Below are 20,171 nucleotides of genomic sequence, written 5' to 3'. Positions count from 1 at the left end.
GAGTATATACATATGATGGGGAGGGGACTGTACATTAGGAGGGGGTGGGAGGGGAATATACATACGGCGGGGAGGGAATATATACATGCGGTGGGGAGGAGACTGTCTATTAGGAGGTGGTGGGGGTTTTGGGCATTTACGGTGGCCAGTTTCGAATTGCAGCCTCCCGTAGGTGCTCTTTAAGGGCGGTTTTGAATGTGGGCAGGGATTCACATTCCTTTACAGCTTTGGGTAGGGCGTTCCACATTGTTGTGGCATAATTGCGAAACGTGTTTAGTCCCTTGTTTGAGCCGAATCTGGGTTTAACATGATTTGTTGAGCTTCCTCTGGTGTAGTGGTTGTGGTATTCACTGACCTTTGGGAAGTATTTTGACATGTACATGGGCACCCCGGTCGTATAGTGTATCTTGTAGACCAGGCCCATTGCAAGTTGCTGTACTCTGTCGTCTACTCTAAGCCATCCTAGGTTGGCAAAGTGGGCAGGGGTGAGGTGGGTTCTGGGGTTCAGGTCAAGTAGTAGTCTGACCAGTTTGTTTTGTGATGTTTGTAATTTTGTTTTAAGCGCCTTTGAGGTGCTTTGGTACCATGAGGTGCACGCATAGTCATAGTACCCTTGAATGAGTGCTCCTGCCAGAGTCCTCAGGGTATTCTTGTTTACCAGAGAGGAGATCCGGTACAAGAATCTAGTTCGTTGGTTGACTTTTTTTATTACATTGGATGCCATTTTGTCACAGGAAAGATTTGCCTCTAGGATGGAACCCAGGTAGGTAATTTCGTCTTTCCTTGTGACAATATTGTCACCCACTGTAACTGAGAAGCCGTCGGTCTTGCTGAGTTTGTTATTTGAACCGAAGAGAATGGACTCTGTCTCTGTTTTGCCCATGTGTAATGATAGTTTGTTATCAGCGAGCCATATGCAGATTTTGCCTAGTTCCGTGCTGAGGGTTTTTTCAACCTGCAATTTGTTCTTGTCAGAGACCAGCAGGGCTGAGTCGTCCGCAAACAGGAACAAGTTGCAGTCACAGGCTGACGACATGTCATTTGCATAAATTAGGAAGAGTAGCGGTCCTAGTATGCTTCCTTGTGGAACACCACAGCTCACTGTGAGGGGGGGGGATAGAGTACCGTTTACCTCTACCATCTGTTCTCTCCCCTCCAGGTAGGATTGCATCCAGCTCACTGATAGGCTATCAAAACCAATTGCTTTTAGCTTGTCCATTAGAATGGAGTGATTGACAGTGTCGAAGGCCTTTTGTAGGTCCAGCATGACCATGCCGCAGTATTTGCCAGCGTCCACCTCTTGTTTGATGTGGTCGTTCAAATAGAGGAGGCATGTGTCAGTGGAGTGGGACGTTCTGAAGCCAGATTGGAATTCGTAGATTAGGTTTTTTTCCGCCAGGTACTTTTCGACCTGTTCGTAGACTATTTTCTCCATGACTTTCGAGATGGAGGTAAGAATAGAAACAGGGCGGTAGTTGCCTGGGTCTAATTTGCTGCCCTTTTTGTGTAGAGGGGTCACTCTCGCAATTTTGAAGTCCTTGGGGACGTGCCCCTGTTTTATAGAGAGGTTTATTATGTGTGTGATGACTGGGGTGATGGCGGCTGCTGCGTCTCTGAGGAATTTGGAGGGGATGTTGTCATGGCCAGTGGCCTTGTTAGGTTGGAGGGCGCTCAATTTTTTGAGTACCTCATCGGTTGTTACCATTTCAAGTTTGAAGTCGTCTTTGTGGACCCCTAGGTTTTTGTAGTATGCTACTATGTGTTCTACCCCATAATGCCCTGAGTGGGAGGGTAGTTTGTTTACCAGTGTTGTGGCTATGTTTGTGAAGAAGATGTTTAAGTAATTGGCTACATCCAGCTTGTCTGTGATGAGCGTGTTGTCCGTCTTTATGTTTATGTTTGAGAATCTGGTTTTAAGTTTTTTACTGCAGCCTAGTTGATTATTGAGTAATTTCCAAAGTTCGCAGGGTTTGTTTTTGTTTTCCTCAGTTTTGTCGTTGATGAAATTTCTTTTTGCGGTTCTGATCATGGTGTTTACGTCATTTCTTAGTCTGTTTCTTTGGATTTTTAGTTCAACCACGTGGGCTTGGAGTTCACTGTTTGAGCTTTTGGAAAGCTTTGTCTGACTTTTATGAAGTTCAGAGCATTTTTTGTCTCTGGTTTTCATAGCGGCCAGTATTTCAGTGTGCATCCATGCCTCAGCGCGATTTTTAACCCTGGTGGTTCTTATCGGTGCCATGTTGTTGAGTATTGCTGTGAATTTGGTTTTGAATCCAAGCCATGTTTCTTCAACCTGTGTACCACTGAGCTCATCTGACCAGTCCAAGCTCCCCAGTTCTAGGTTAAAGGCCTCTCTAGAGTAAGTTTTGAGGTCTCTAGATGTGACTGTTTTGTGACAGCCGGCCTTCTGTTTTAGCTTTTTGCGGGTACAGAAAATCATATAATGATCACTTAACCCGCATGCTATCACCCCTTTACTGGAGATCATGGACTTGTCAGAGGTCAAAATGAGGTCAATGGTGGTTTGTGTCGAATCGCATACCCTTGTGGGTTGTGTGATTAGCTGGCTGAAACCGTGCAGGTCAGAAAATCTACTGAAGGCCTTGAAGACGGGTGCTGATTTACGCAGCATATCCGTGTTCCAGTCCCCAATAAGAATTTTTTCTACCCCCTCCACCCCAGCTAAACACCCATCAAGTGTGTCATAAAACCCACTCTGTTCTGGTGGTCTATAGATTGTGCCTACTAGTACCGGTTTCGCCCTGTCTAATAAGATTTCAATCCAAACAGTTTCAATTTCATCATGGTTAAGGTCAGTACGGTTGATGTATTTGGTATCCTTGTGTATATACACACAGACGCCACCTCCATACTGGTTCCTATCCCTCCTGACTATTGAGTAGTTTTCAATTTCAATCTCTGGATCCTGTACAGATGAGTCTAAAAATACTAAAATACTAGAACTATGTTTGATCCCCATATGTACTATTTCACTCATTGACTTCCTAAAACCGTGTTATTCACCACATTTAGGGGAGTTTGTTTTGAATTTGGATTCATTAATGATGGTTAGCAAACATGCAGTACAATCTTGCTAGCCAACATTCAGCTTGCTAACTAACTAGCTAGTGTTGGCTAGCTTGCATTGATAGCTAACTACCAATACATTTTCACATTAGGCTGTGACATTACTTCTATACTAGTTGACATGACCAGTCTAGTTTTGTTCTACTTTTAACTATTTTGTGATTTTTCATTTTTTTTTTTTTTTTTTTTCGTTAAATGATACTAATAATAGAGGGCGGCTACGTGGCGTAGTGGGCAAGGCGCTCGCCACGAATGACGGAGACGCTGGGCTTGCCTGTTTGAGCCCAGCGCTCCACATTGCTTTCAGTTTAGCTGGTCGTTCATACTAATACACATTGGCCGTATTAGGGGGTGGGAAACTGATGGGTGGGGATCGGGCGTTGTGGACAGCAACTCCTACAGGTCAGTTGGTGCGCCTGCGCAGTCGAATCAGGAAGTGTCGGGGGCAGCGTGAGCCTCCCACGCGTTACTCCTCGCCACTGAGAGATCGAGCTGCGCAGGTGAAAAGATGCGACTGCTGTTACCTCAAGTACCGGAGGGGACTTGTGCTATGTATGACTTAGTCCACATTGCAGCCGGCTTGTGGGAGGCAAGAAACAGCGTTCGTGACAGGGGAGGGTTGAATTGGATGATATGAAATTGGGATGGGAGAAAAATACAGAAATGGGAGAAAAAGTGGATACAAAAAAATGATACTAATAATAGGAACATTTGGCGTGAGGCATTTTTGAAAAATCATTGATCATGACCATTCAGATCTTCAGACTGTAGAGAGGAGGAAGAGGAGTGGAGAGGGGGAGGAGCCAGGAAGGCACAATGAAAGGGAGGAGGAAGAGAAGAGGGGCGAAGATGAAAGAGGAGGATAAGAGAGTAGAGGATGACGGAGAAGAGTGGAGAGGAGTTAAGAAGAGTAGGAAGAGAAGACAGGATGAGGAGAGGAGTGGAAGAGAGAACATATATCAATCCCAGTGCTCGTGTCTCAAAGTTCCAGTTCAATAAATTGTTCATCTACAGCAGGGGTCCCCAAACTTTTTCCTGTGAGGGCCACATAACTTTTCCCTTCTCTGGTGGGGGCCGGGGTCAGTTTGTAACAGAAAAAGTGTGACGATCGCAGGGGTGCCTGTAAACATTTATTGTTTTCCAGAAAGCCACACATAACCAAATATTAATAACCCTTTCCGGGATCTTCACAGGAAAAAAAAGAGTCAGGAAATAAATAATAACACTATTAATGAAATAAATAACACTATTTATGAAATAAATATACAGTACCTACAGACCACCTAGCTCTAGCTCTGTACTATTTAAAAGCACAGTGCAGGACACACTCAGAGGTTATCGCACCTCAGAGATGGCAGTGGACATGTATGACAGGACAAAGGCCATATGTAATGGCCTTGGGATTGAGGAACATACTACCAGCCAAAGGAGGAAGCAGAAAAGGATGGACGAGTATGTAGTTGAGTCATCTTGTGGCACAAGCTCAGACCTCAGCTCAGGAGATCAGCTGAGACAGAGACTGTTCTATCCAGTCCTCGACAGAATGCTGCAAGAGCTTGAGAGCAGGTTCTCATGAGTTGGAGAACAACTTATGAGAGGCATACAGGCATACATGTTATCCAGCCTCAGACCAGTTTCTCTCAGTGGAATTGCTGCAACCCCTCGCCACACATTACAATATCCATGACTACTGCCAGAGGAGATCACAGTTGCAAAGTGTTTCCTGGCCAGGACAGGCAGAGATGCAGTCCCTACTATCCAAAGTGTCTTTCCCTCCTGGATGATAATAATAATGCATTTTATTTATAAGGCGCTTTTCAGGACACTAAAAAAAAAGTCCACAAATCTGTGAATGAAAAATGTATAGGATCAAATGAAAACTACTACTTACTAAAAATGGATGTTTAAAAGTACTAAAAACAAAACAAAAAATCAAACACTAACAAACATTCAGCACCTACAATGGGGATGCTGCCATCTTAAACAAAAAAAAATCTTTATTTTTATAAAAAAAAAAATTAAAGCTCCGGGGCTCTAGGGGGCCGGGCCAAATGTGGAGGCGGGCCGGATCAGGCCCACGGGCCGTAGTTTGGGGACCACTGATCTACAGCTTGTTGCATTATTTCATGCATTGATATTATCAATAAGACATAATCTCTAAGCATTTACAATGTAGTCTTGACTGGCACATCTTTTAAATCAAGTAAGTAGTCAGGTGTCCTAGGGGGTTGTGTGTGTGAGGGGAGGGGGGCGCGGATGGGGGCGGAAAGCTTCAGGGGCCTATAGATCATCACTTAATATGGTACCTGGAAAATCAGGAGGTAGCATGGAAAATGTTTTCAAGGCAAGCGTGGGAACCCTGATTGATTATTCACATGATTGCCATGTTGCTCATGTCATGCTTCCAAGATGGGAACAGGGTAGAAAGGGACCCAAGCGTGACATGAGGGCAAAAGGGCCACTGAATATGCTTTTGGATAAATTTATTTGAAAATCTGTAGAAGTTGCTAGTAATCCTACATATAAAGCACACATTATCATTCTTCAATATGGTTGGAGAACACTAACCTCAATTTGTGGTTTACAATGAGGTTTGAAGCTGGCTCTACTACAACATTGGGGGGAAAAGGCATCTGTTTCTGTTGACTGCTGCTGTATCGTTTGAGTATCTTATCACAAACTAGAATTTTTTTTGGTCGTTTCTGGATTCAGTATTTTATTTATACTTAATTTGACCTAGTCAATTTAGGGCGACCCTCATTTTAAATTGGGGTACATGTTGGCATAAATGACAACATTAACTTAAAGGTGCAATGAACATCAGTATAGTAGCAAATAAGACAATGGGACTAAGTAAAGGAAAGCAATTGCAAGTTTATATACACGCACATATCACAATAAAATGTACTCTATTGCTGTTTTTCAACCAGCACGTACACAAGGCTCTCGGAGCTCACACTAGCAGAACAGAGCTGAATGGCCACTGTGAATATGGTAAATGAGGCCTCCCTGAATGGTTTGAATATAAAAAATGTGAATGATCTTTGCAGTCACCAGATCTCAACCCAGCTGATCATCTATGGGAGATTTTGAACCAACGTGTTAGACAGTGCTCTCCACCACCATAATCAAAATGTCAAATGAGGGAATATCTTCCAGAGACTAGTAGAATCTAGAGTTGTCCATCCCCTGCCAAATTCTTCATGGAACAAACATGCTGCCTATTTTGCTATTCCAGACTAGTTTCAGGGTAGTCTCTTAGCCACACCCCTCCCCACAATACAGGGTCATATTTATAGATATCTGGAGATTTGCACAAGAGGTTATTTTTCTCTGATTGGGATAGCAAGCACTTTTTCTGAAAACGGCTCAGAAAACCCCACTTGTCTATGTACACATGCAGGCCAGACATCTTATGAATTGTCCTCGTTTTCTAGGTTCTGGCTGCTTCATGAGGCCTTGATTATCCTAGAGGTCACAATAGGTCATTTTATACACTGAGGTCAAGTGTCACCACATTGAAATTGCTACTATGGTGACTAGTGTGAAATATTCGATCACGTCGGGTCAAGAAATTGTGGAATATTCCGTCACGTTGGGTCAAGAAATTGTGGAATATTCACGTCGGGTCATCACCCAAATTGACTCGTATATCTGATATTCAATATCCAAATTGTCATGGTTATCAATAATATCCAATAATGAAAGGTAGAACATCTTTCAACGGTGTGGGCCAGATTGAGGTTGGGGCACTCGGGGCTCAATTCCTCTTTATTTAGGGAGGCATGAGGCCGGGGGGTTGTCCTTTTTGTGGGGAACTGGACACAGTTGAACATGTGCTGCTACATTGTGCTCGGTATGAGAGGGAGAGGGTGCAGATTTTACGTTGGGCAGATTGTTGAGGGAAAGGGAGGGCAGTAAAGGGGTGCAGGATTTGGTTTTGGGGTTTGTGTTTTCAATTGGTTTGGGGGGTAGGATTTGAATTTTATTTAATTTCTTTTGTTTGTGTTTAGGTTTTAGTTTACATTTTATTAGGTTTGTATAGGGTGGTGATGTTAGGGTTGGGTATTTGGTTTTGTTTGTGCTGGGTTTATTGTTTTTTTCTTTATTGTTTTCTTTTCTTTACCAGGTTATTTTCTTTACCGGGGGACCCTGATGTAAACAAGACAAACGTCTTTCTCTGGTCTGCATCCCCATAACAATTGTGTGTATTGAGCCGTACTGTATTGTACCAATTCTGCAATCTGTTAAATAAAGTTTTCATTCATTCATCATTCATGCTTTATCTGCTCCAGTTGCTGGGTTGTACAGTAGGTGGCGGTATGCGCCTTTCTGTGGTTGCGACCCGCCATTAACACCATAGAAGAAGAAAAAGACGAAGAAGAAGAAGAAGAAGAAGAAGTGTAGAGTCTCTCTTCCATGTCTTCATGCTCGGCGGTAGTGTGTGTCCCCTGTCGCGGAGATAATGTGAGTACAGTTTGAAGAAAAATTTTCATCGTTACTTACGAATACGGATTAAATGTAGTTAAATAAGCTGCAAGAGTTTACTTTATTTCATGGAGTTCTGTTTCCTTGTCATTTGAGACCCTGTAGAGAAGCAGCGGTGCCACGTTGTTTTACTGTTAGCTAATAATGCTAAAGCCACGCCTGGCTACCAGATAAATGACAAACCTGTAATGTAACGTTACAGCGACACTAGCAAATTAGCCATGGAGTACGACTGAGAATAACTTGACCTAACTAGCACTTAAGGAAAATGCCACCTATAACATAATCAGTTCGTTAATGTTGAACACGCCAACATTAAATGAGCGTACTGTCTCCAGAGTCAGACCAATTTACTTAAGCTTAGCACAAATTAATGGAAGCGGATACGGACCAGCTAGCCTAGCTGTTGGCCGAAATCACCCCTCGCGGAGGTTTAAGTTGGGCTTGTGGTCCCTATCCGCTTCCATTAATGTGTGCTTTGCTAGGCTAGCTCATTGAACGAACAGGGGGGCCCTGTGAGTAGGAGCACAGTGCTGCGTTTCTCTAATAAAGCAACCGAAGTCATATCAAGGCCTTCACTAGTCAACATAATGCCAGATGTTTAAATACGGTCTGGGTAAAAAAGGGTGAACACGTTCTTTACTTGAGATTCGGGCTGTTTTGTCTATAGATCTTATTGTGCAACCATTATTAACCCCTGGTGGCTGTGCATAGAAGTAATGTGTTCATGTAATTTTAATAACTTTAGTAATTATGCAAATATCTCATTGAATGCCAAATTCAACTAATAATTGGAATGGCCTTTTCAATGGGTAAATTCCAAGTGGAATGGCTATAATACTATCGGGTTTTGCTTTCATCTCTGCACAGTCCATTGCAGAACGGTGACAATGAGGCCTGATACATTTACATGCACCTTATCATGAACACAGGCCATGTCAGATTGTAAAATTGAAGAGAATGAAACATAATTTATTGTTTCAGGACTTTAGCCACAGCAGATCATTAGATTCATGCTCTGCATATTTGATTTGACAGGTTTTTACACCAGATGGACTTCTTGATGCAACCCAGTATTTTGGGGCCAAGTCTGGTGTGGGAGGACAGAGACCAACATGCAAACTATACGTAAAGATCCCTGGGGTTGGAACCAGGATCTTATCACTGAGGCAAGTAACCACTGTGCCTCTGTTTTTATTTAAGGACATGGTGCAGTTATGTAGTGTCAAGTAGACTATTATAACCTTATGTAGCAAAAATGTATGTTAAGGGAAATATTTGTATTTGAGCACCATGATTGTATACAAACTTATAAAAAAAACGTGTTGCCCCGGGTGGTTCTGAAGCTTGAATTCTGCGCATCTTCTAGCCTCATTAGTGATTATTGTGGAGGCACAGCACCAGCTTGTGGCCTTGACTCAGTGGGCCACAGTGTGTGCAGTGCATAGAGCAATCCCTTCCCTTGCAACCCACTGCTGTGTACACGTCATAGTAGTGCTACTTATGAGACTGGACAATCGCTTAATATGTTTGCTCGATGTATGATTTCAAAATCCCAAATCAACTTAAATTAATTCTATGGTTCTTCTTCAGATGGGGAACTGGATGCAAGTTTACAGAGCAGAGACGTGAGGCCTAGCAGGTAAATTGGACCATGAAATATGAACAGATTTTTTTTAATGTTATGATGATTGGCAAAATATGTTCAACTGCTCTGAAACTGTGAATGAAAGTTGCCTGTCTGAACAATGCAATGTGGGCAGGCTTGCATAGTGTGACCGTACCCTCAAGATGGAAATTACAACGTCTTCTGACCTGTTTCTCCAGGTGTGCGCTCCGACTTTGCCTCTACCTGTTTCTCCAGGTGTGCGCTCCGACTTTGCCTCCGAGGCGTGATGGATGCTCTCGTAAAGGCGTGAGTGAGGTTGGTCAAGATTTATTAATTTGAGATTGATTGCATATTCTAGAAAGCGCCCATTGTCTACTACTACTGGTTGTAGGGGTGGGAAAAAGACATTTCACCAGCTATTTGGCCTATTGCACCCAATTACGGGGGAAATGGGGTGATGTAGTAGAGGGATTGAATAATCCTCCATATGACAGTGAGTCTCCTAAAGTGGATGTGTTTTTGCCAGGAGCGAAGGGTCGACTAGTTTAACGAGTAAGCCTTTTATTAAATTAAGCTGCCGTTTCATTTGGGAATTCTATTACTATTATGATTTATTATATTTATCCCCAGCCCTAAATGCAACTACGCAAAAAAGGAGCACAGTCTTTTCCTAGGAATTACTGACCCGCCATTTGAGGCCTATCCCGACTGGCCTTTGACCGTAAGGCCGCGTCGTTGGAAATGCCTCAAAGAAGGAAACTGCGGTTCGCTTTACCCTCATTGTTACTACAGTTAGCCTTGTGGGATATAACTGCAGGACAAACGCTGACCAGTGAACTCATGCATTTTGTTCTCTTGAAACCAGTGGTTAATGGATGTTTGGTTTTAGGTGCTGTAGATGACTAAAAGATGGCGCTGAAGATCACTTGCAGCATCTTGGTGAGTAATGGCCTGTGTTCATTATTTCTGTTTTGGCGAAAGACTTAAGAGGACCAGTGTTTAGGATTACTTGGGATGCACCGAAATTTTGGCCACCGCAAGTTTTTCGGCCGAAAATGACCAAAAATGGCCTTTCGGCTTTCTGCCAAAAGAGTTTTTTCACCGAAAATATATCACCGAAACCGAAACAACCTGTAACCTAACGCGTGTTGTTGTGGTGATGTCATCAAAACGTGGCTTCAGTCATTACATGCGCGCTGTTTCTATGTAAACTCAGTGCGCAACGCGTCCAATAAATGCGTCTTTAACATGCTTTATATCCTTATTTACTATATGCCGCCGCGGTTAATTTAAGAGGGGGGGATTGTGTTTCTCACATTGACGCGGTCTGTCGTTGATAATATAATCTGAAGAGCATTATTATTATTCTCGAGAATACACGTCGCGCGTCAAGGGAGCACATTCATCTGCGGACTAGAAAGGTGCGCTCAGTAGAGCACAGATGTCCACCACTTGACTTGGAATTAATGTACTGTATGCATTCAGAAGTGCTGAATAAATGTTTTATGGACCCATAATAGTGATTATTTATTATTTAAGTAAAGTTTTGCCATAATCAGGTAGCTGAACAACATTGGTAAAAAAAAAATATTCTATGAATAATTTTTGGCCTTTCGGCATTTGGTTTTCGACTAACTGTTTCCTATTATCGGTTTCGGCCAAGAATTTCCCTTCGGTGCATCCCCAAGGATTACCCCTTCACCCTCCCCTTCTGAGCGTGTAGGAGAACTGGCTGTGATAAACGCCTGTCCAGGGCCAGTGCTTGGTTAGTCCATGCTGGACTACTGCCGAAACCTGGCTCCATGGACCCACTATGTAGATTTAAAAGCGCTCCTAAAGTAATTTAACGCTTTTTCTGTTGATTATACTCCAATGAAAACACTTGTTAATATTTCAATAGATCCCCTAAATCTTGCACACTGGTCCTTTAAACACTAATTGACTGAACATTTGGACTAGGGTGGTGTGTCTTTCCCTGTGTTTTGACACGATCTACCCTAGTGCTAAAAGGTAGAATCTGTAATGCTGTCAAACTGTGACCTCAAGGGGGTACTCCAGTAGTACACCACATGGCGAGCTGAGTCGCGAAGCGGTCGCCCCGGGTTCGATTCCCCGACCCGGTGGCCACATTTCTTCCCCTCTTCTCCCGTTTAACCCCATCTCCTCTGTCGGTCCTGCATGGCCAAAAGGTCCTGTGTTGACCAAAAAAGCTGAAAATGCTATAAAGGAAAAAAAGAAACTGACCTCTAGGTAAAAGCCGTTTGGTATTTTACTTTAAAAAAAATTGTTTGATGTGAGTAAGAGCTGTGTGGGCATAAGGCAGGGGTTACTATTGTTGACCACACCTCTGGCTCTGCCAAGAGGGGTCTGAGAATTTTAAAATAGTTACTAAACACCAACCCACACGTCAGACCTAAGTGTAAACGAATTGCAATACTAAGTGGGGCTCTTTTGCCTAGAGGTCATTGACAACATTACTCATTCTAACTTAAATGTTGCAGGTGAAGGCGTGAAGCTACCTAACATCAAAGATTATAAAGGAAGTGAACTGGAAAATGTGCTGCAGAGTGGGCTGGACTAGGGGCCAAATGGAACCTAATGCAGTGGAGCCATATTAAACACTTTCTCCCAGTTGGTGTCTTGTTTTTGTAAATGGAATAAAGCACTCCGTATCTGCTGCCAGCTGTTGTTCCAGCTGGTTAGTTCAAAAGTCAGTGCTAGAAAAGGTCGACATTTTGACATCGTTGGTCTCCATGACAATGCTGTGTCTGGAGTCCTGGTATATCCGTCGAAACAAACTTGATAATGTTTAGCCGAAAGGGTCACGTCGCCAAAAAACTGCTAATTTATTTTGCACATAATCTCACATCAGGACATTGAGTCCTTGCATTTATTTACAGCTCCATGAAATTATGCAATACCATGTCTTATATGGACTGCTGGCTGCTTCCATATAATTTAATGTGGCTGTAATTTACTCAAAACAAGGATTCACTGTTGGCCATATTCAAACTCATTTACGAACTGTCGAACTAAATTAACTTTAGTTTAGATGTGAGATTAAGTGTGAAAATAAAAGTGTAACTAAGATTCTCTTGGATCTGCTATAACATTTTAGTTTGTCACCAGGCTTGGATGACAGAAGATGTCTAGGAGAAGAATCCCAGGACTGGATGTGAGTACTCTTTAGTGACTCAAAACATAAAGCACTGCATGGTATCTGCAGCCAGCCGTCCACCGGGCTGGTCTGTTCATAAGTCAGTGCCAGAAAAACTCAGCATCTTGACATCGTTGGAGTCCTGATTGCTTGTATCTGGACCCTTGGTATTTCTGCTGAGACAAATGCTTGCATTCTTGCTGGAAGCCATAGTATGTTTAGGAAAGACTTGTGCAGTGATTTTAAAGAACTTTTGTTTTCTCCTTCAGAAGCCTGTACTGAGCTGTGAATCCAGGACCATCTCCAGAGCTTCTGCTGACTGAAATGTAAATGGATTTCCACTTGATGGAGTTGTTCAATGTCACTGTCTTGGTCATATACCAAGGCGTTTGGGAGACTCTGTTCCCAAGTTTCTGTGGAATTGACCATACAATAAAACTTGGTCATATACCAAGGCTTTTGGGAGACTCTGTTCCCAAGTTGCTGTGGAATTGACCATACAATAAAACTCAGCCCAGAAAACTCGCCAGCTAGTTTGCTGGGGTAGTCTTGTCGGTTATACTCGCCATTGCGATCTAATCTGGATGTTTTCTCTGTGGGTGTTAATTGTTAAAATGGGGTCTGTAGTCTTTCAGATTTGTGTAAATTGTCACTCGCCCATTTACATCTGGTATTAACAACATTGATGCAGACTATGAACACATTTAAATGCAAAGATTGATCATTCATTGTCCTTATAAGAGATTTGATAATACCCGGTATGAATGTGGTATCTGCCTCAGTAGATTCAAGAGGTTTAATCGTCACATGCATACACACAAGATATATAGTGACATGAAGGTGGCCATGCCCGCCTTTGTGCAAAAAATACAATATAATAGACATGGTAAAGTACAATGCTAAGCTTATGAATTGAACGGTAATTGGTCCTATGTACAGTACTAATAGAAAAAAAGTTATACTAACTAGAATACAGAACATAGTCATGTCTTTTTCCCTAAGTCACTTTCTTTTGTGTTTAAAGTGACCTGGTGTGTGTGGAGGGATCAGTGTTCTGATGGCCTGGGGGAAGAAGCGGAGTCTGAGTCTCTGTTCTTGCATGTATGCGTAGGCGCTTGCCTGACCGCAGCAGCTTGAACAGGCTATTGTTGGGGTGGTGAGAGTCCTTCATTATTCTGCAGGCTCTGTATTTGCACCTCTTAGTGTACAAGTCTTGCAGGGGAGGTAGTGCAATACCATTAGTACACTCCTGAGCGCACCACTGTAGAGCCTTCCCTTCCTCGGCGGTGCAGTTTCCAAACCAGACGGTGATATTCCCAGTCAGGAGTAGACAGACGGTAGTTTGTCAGTCACCTGTATGTGGGGGTGTAAGGATTTCACCAGGCACTAACATTGCTAACATTATATTTAGGAACTCTTATTAATTTAAATTATATTTATTCTTTTTCTAATGTCTCCATACAGGGGGCAAGTTGGCGGAGTAATACAGAGCAGCCAGTACAAGGGGTGAAGGATGACAGTTATCCAGGCCTTAACCTAATGGATGGATTACATGGGCAGTTGACGAGTTCCCAAATCCTTCATGCATTTCATGATGTACTCCTCCCCTTTTATAGTGTGTACATGCAATTTCCATTACTGTTGAGAACAATAAATCTGATTGGTTGTTTACAAGCTGTGCTGCATTTATTAGCTTAATCTTGGTGTGTAAAACCTGAAGAATTCTCCATTTTGCAACTTTGGTCTTGATCAGTAGCCCTTTCTTGGCACAATCCATGCTGCTCCTCATACTAGAGTCGATATTTCAGTTGTCTCCCAGGTAGGAAGAGTTCACATTGTCTGAATTCTCAACTATGAAGCACATTATCAGTGCCTCATACATTTCACTGTACATGTACTTTATACATGACTAATAAAACAACATGCAATCTGGTTTTGAACCTTATCTATTTCAATATTGTAAATATCTCCCTTTGATCCCATCTCTTCCAGGGTGACTGATAAATACAGGGCATTGACATTCACATGATTGCCATGTTGCTCATCATGTCATGCTCCCAAGATGGGAAAAGGGTAGAAAGGGATCCAAGTGTCACATGAGGGCAAAAGGGCCACTGAATATGCTTTTGGATAAATTCATTTGAAAATCTGTAGAAGTTGCTAGTAATCCTACATATAAAGGACACATTATCATTATTCAATATGTTTGGAGAACACTAACCTCAATTTTGTGGTTTACAATGAGGTTTGAAGCTGGCTCTACTACAACATTGGGGGGGAAAGGCATCCGTTTCTGTTGACTGCTGCTGTATCGTTCGAGTGTCTTATCACAAACTAGATTTTTTTTTGGTCGTTTCTGGATTTAGTATTTTATTTATACTTAATTTGACCTAGTCAATTGAGGGTGACCCTCATTAAATTGGGGTACATGTTGGCATAAATGACAACATTAACTTAAACGTGCAATGAACATCAGTATAGTAGCAAATGAGACAATGGGACTAAGTAAAGGAAGGCAATTGCAAGTTTATATACACGCACATATCACAATAAAATGTACTCTATTGCTGTTTTTCAACCAGCACGTACACGAGGCTCTCGGAGCTCACACTAGCAGAACAGAGCTGAATGGCCACTGAATATGGTAAATGAGGCCTCCCTGAATGGTTTGAATATAAAAAATGTGAATGGTCTTTGCAGTCACCAGATCTCAACCCAGCTGATCATCTATGGGAGATTTTGAACCAACGTGTTAGACAGTGCTCTCCACCACTATAATCAAAATGTCAAATGAGGGAATATCTTCCAGAGACTAGTAGAATCTAGAGTTGTCCATCCCCTGCCAAACTCTTCATGGAACAAACATGCTGCCTATTTTGCTATTCCAGACTAGTTTCAGGGTAGTCTCTTAGCCACACCCCTCCCCACAATACAGGGTCATATTTATAGATATCTGGAGATTTGCACAAGAGGTTATTTTTCTCTGATTGGGATAGCAAGCACTTTTTCTGAAAACGGCTCAGAAAAGCCCACTTGTCTATACACATGCAGGCCAGACATATTCTGAATTGTCCTAGTTTTCTAGTTTCTGGCTGCTACATGAGGCCTTGATTATCCTAGAGGTCACAATAGGTCATTTTATACACTGAGGTCAAGTGTCACCACATTGAAATTGCTACTATGATGACTAGTGTGAAATATTCGATCACGTCGGGTCAAGAAATTGTGGAATATTCCGTCACGTTGGGTCAAGAAATTGTGGAATATTCACGTCGGGTCATCACCCAAATTGACTCGTATATCTGATATTCAATATCCAAATTGTCATGGTTATCAATAATATCCAATAATGAAAGGTAGAACATCTTTCAACGGTGTGGGCCAGATTGAGGTTGGGGCACTCGGGGCTCAATTCCTCGTTATTTAGGGAGGCATGAGGCCGGGGGGTTGTCCTTTTTGTGGGGAACTGGACACAGTTGAACATGTGCTGCTTCATTGTGCTCGGTATGAGAGGGAGAGGGTGCAGATTTTACGTTGGGCAGATTGTTGAGGGAAAGGGAGGGCTGTAAAGGGGTGCAGGATTTGGTTTTGGGGTTTGTGTTTTCAATTGGTTTGGGGGGTAGGATTTGAATTTTATTTAATTTCTTTTGTTTGTTTAGGTTTTAGTTTTAATTTTATTAGGTTTGTATAGGGTGGTGATGTTAGGGTTGGGTACTATTTTGTTTAGTTTGTGCTGGGTTTATTGTTTTTTTCTTTATTGTTTTGTTTTCTTTACCGGGTTATTTTCTTTACCGGGGGACCCTGATGTAAACAAGACAAACGTCTTTCTCAGGTCTGCATCCCCTTAACAATTGTGTGTATTGAGCCGTACTGTATTGTACCAATTCTGCAATCTGTTAAATAAAGTTTTTCATTCAATACTTCCCAAAGGTCAGTGAATACCACGACCACAACACCTGAGGGAGTTCCACAAATCATGTCCAACCCAGATTCAGCTCAAACAAGGGACTAAACACGTTCCGCAATTATGCCACATCAATGTGGAACGCCCTACCCACAGCCGTAACAAAATTTTAATCACTACCCACTTTCAAAACCGCTCTCAAAGAGCACCTACGGGAGGCTGCAATTAGAAACTGGCCCGCGTAAATGTCTGAACCCCCCTCCTAATGTACAGTTCCCTCCCCCTCATATGTATATATTTATTGTATATATGTATATATTGATCTGTTTAACAGTACTGTATATTTGCATATCTTGTATGTCACAAATGTAACTACTGTATATCTGTATGTCATGTATGTCATGATTAGATTAGATGATTAGATTATTATATCTGTATGTTGTGTATATCATAAATGTCATTATGAATTGAAAATGGGGGACCCCGATGTAAACAAGACGAAAGTCTTTCTCTGGTCTACCTCCCCTTAACAATTGTGTGTATTGAGCTGTACTGTACCCATTCTGCAATCGGTTCATTAAAGTTTTCAATCAATTAATCAAGATAAGATAAGATTTATTCTTCTTCCTGCTCCTTTTGTCCATGGAATGACTATTTATGATTGTGTAATGAAGAAACTATGATTGTATGATTCCATGTGGCAAATAAAAACTCTGAACTCTGAACTGAAATCAACACACATGCGAGAAATGGGCGACACATACTGTACTGTAGGACACACATGCATTTTTGGGTCGCTGTTGAAATGTCCTCTCTGTGTTTGACCCATCCCATCGTCGTCGTCGTCCCAAGGGCAGCCGAGAGCAGACATGGGTTGCACCGTGGGGCCGCACCTGGGGGATCAATCCAAGTGCTCCTGTCCATCTTCGTCAGGGACACAACAGTGTTAGCTATTCTGCATGTTTTCCCATTTGGTTTATCTCTTTTTCTGGAGGGGAAACCCTTGCGAGCACGGGGAAAACATGGATGTTCTTCCTGTGGCAGCTGAAGAAATTCAACCTGCCAAAGACGATGATGGTGCACTTCTAATCAGCCATCATCAAGTCCATCCTCACCTCCTCCATCACAGTATGGTGCGCTGCAGCAGGCTGCAATCTGCCATCTCTCCAGGACCTGTACGCCTCCAGAACCCTGAAGCGTGCAGGCAAGATTGTGGTCACAATCTGTTTGAGACACTCCCCTCTGGCAGGAGGCTGCGGTCCATCATGGCTAAAACCTCACGCCACAAGAACAGCTTTTCCCTTCTGCAGTTAGCCCCATCAACAAGGCTGGGGACCCCCACTGACACCCCCCACTGTGTTACATTAACACACCCCACTGGACTATATATTTGTATATACAATCACAGCTCTTCATACTTGTTCATACCTCACTGTGCATTGTTACGAGGTAGAGGGGAAAAGTAGAACCCAATATGCGGAATGATAGGAGAGCACCGAAACTGCAGAATGACTGGTGAATGGAGGAAACGGAGACGGCAGAATTCGTGTAGATAATGACTCTTTACTGAGGTTCACCAAGAAGCACTACACGAAACAGACAATAACAACACAGCCTTGCTGGTACGATAACAAAAAGACTTAGAGCACAAACAAACGAAAGTAAATGGCGCAAACGAACTGACATAAGAACAATAAACTGGAGAATGTAAAACAAACAGACAAAAACAAACACTACACTTACTAGGCAACGACGTGGGCAGGAAACAGGTAACAGGAGGAAATGATGCCACGATGAGGAGAGAGAGAAACACATATATACCCTGACTAATTAACATTGGCAACACCTGGCCAGGCCAGTCTAACACAATATTTAACCAACTAAACACAAGCAAGATTACAACAACACCAGACAGGAGAGAACATAACACCATGGAAGGGAACGACAACAATGACAACACACACCACAAAATCACATTAACCATACTATTAACTATGTGAATTACATTAGTCAACATGTTTAATGTGACAGCCTGCACTATCTGCTGGTGATCACTAGAGGGTGGTATGATATCATTGAAAGGAGGTAGAGAGTGTCCAGTGTTATTGTTCTCCTTAACCCAGGCCCCCGAGGACCTGGGATTGTTACAGTGTCCAGTGTTATTGTTCTCCTTAACCCAGGCCCCCCAGGACCTGGGATCGTTACAGTATAGTCTTTTCACATTACTGCTCAATTCCACATCCCTGCTAAATATTCCATCCTGTATTTCATCCTGTAAATATTCAACACATAATACAATATTTTCATTATAATTAGTGTACATGTATATACTTGGCCACAGTTGTACAGCCCTGTCCCAGTCCTATTTTTATTTTATAGTTATATTCTATTCTATTGTGCTTCTATGTTAATTTAGTTTACATTTTATTTTAAGAGACTTTTCTAGTTCATTGTTGATTTATACATTCTGATATTATGTCCCTCGTAGTGTATTTATACCTGTATCACTGTACATAATAATATTGTAACGCTATACATCATACATTAACATTATTACTCAGTAGTACTCATATTCCAGTTTAATTACTTGTATTCTGTGGTTAGATGCCAACTTCTTTTCATTGTACTGTAGGCCTACTTGTGCTGTATGATGACAATACATTTGAATCTAATCTAATCTGTTGGGGAAATATTTCATACATAAAACAAGATTTATGGGCAATAAACCATTATTAGATATTATATCTTACATTATATACATAAATGATTGGACTATTTATAAATGTATCTGGTTACTGACAATCCGTGAGTTAACAGAATAATTATTTCATCTCTGTAACATTTGCAAATCTGATATGTCATAGATGTAGCAGTACTGTCTATCTGTATGTCGTGTATGTCATATTTATGATGAATTGAAAATGGGGGACCCTGATGTAAACAAGACGAAAGTCTTTCTCTGGTCTGCATCCCCTTAACAATTGTATGTATTGAGCTGTACTGTACTGTACCCATTCTGCAATCTGTTAATAAAGTTCTGTTTCGTAATGGCTCTCGCTCGGCGTCACTCTCTGCACTGTACCTCGCTTGTGCACGCGCACTGAACAAAAATTCCACAATGTACCTTTACATCCCAATATTCGTCTGACCACACCCCTATCAGCTTACCTTCATAAGCAGGTGTGTGGCCACCTACTCGCCTCCTTCTTCGCTTTCACCACAAGGAAGTGCCTGGTAGATCCCCACTTGACGAGGTTGCTAGTTGAAGAAAGTTGAGACGAGTTTACATTGTGCTTATTTTTTTCTTCTCTCATAAATATTCAAGAGAAAAATCTAAGTCATAATGTCTACTTCGGAGAGTCGTAGAATCACTCTTCACCAGCGGTTCTCCATTCCCGCCTCCATCGTGCGTTCTGGTGCGGGGCTGTTGTCGCTTTCGTGGTCGGCAGCCATGCCCGGTAGACATTCGATGGGTAGTTTGCCTCTCCGAGGAGCCAGTGCACCGGTGCCGTCGACTCTGCGATGGCCTGGTCCTGGCTCTGGTTCCTCTGGTTCCGGGGAATCGTCCGTTGTTGAACGGCCGGTTCCGTTGGTTCCGGAGGATTTGAGACGCAAGCTTTTTGCGTCTGCTCGGTCCCGTCGCAAGATGGTGTCCTGCAGACATGAACGGCCTGGGTTTGGGCAATTGCTGGAGACCAGCGAGGATGCGTCGGCCTCTAGTTGTCCAATGGAAACAGAGGACTACATGGTAGAGGCGGACGGGTTCTTGTTTGAAGGCCCAGTAGAGACGAATATCCCACCCGTCCAGGTAACACTGGAGGGGGGTGATATGTCTCCTTGGGGCGCCTTGTTCGAGGATATCGGGGAAACCCCTCGGCGTCTTCAGCAGGATGCCCTACTATCAGCCACATCAGACTGTGGCTCCT

General features: G+C 42.6%; 1 long non-coding RNA gene across 1 annotated transcript; it reads left to right on the top strand.

The window, feature by feature from the left end:
- The first annotated feature begins 7,475 nt into the window (after positions 1 to 7,475).
- On the top strand, positions 7,476 to 14,170 carry LOC311223242. The gene is made up of 8 exons (XR_014619408.1): positions 7,476 to 7,554; positions 8,614 to 8,744; positions 9,169 to 9,217; positions 9,403 to 9,499; positions 10,074 to 10,123; positions 12,314 to 12,359; positions 12,611 to 12,667; positions 13,806 to 14,170. It is a non-coding gene; the product is annotated as an uncharacterized lncRNA (long non-coding RNA).
- The last annotated feature ends 6,001 nt before the right edge of the window (positions 14,171 to 20,171 follow it).

The sequence above is a fragment of the Notolepis coatsorum genome, assembly GCF_963971535.1.
Source record: "Notolepis coatsorum genome assembly, chromosome: 2".
Taxonomy (NCBI): domain Eukaryota; kingdom Metazoa; phylum Chordata; class Actinopteri; order Aulopiformes; family Paralepididae; genus Notolepis; species Notolepis coatsorum.
Note: the sequence above shows the minus strand (reverse complement) of the source record. Positions and strands in the feature narration are given on the sequence as shown.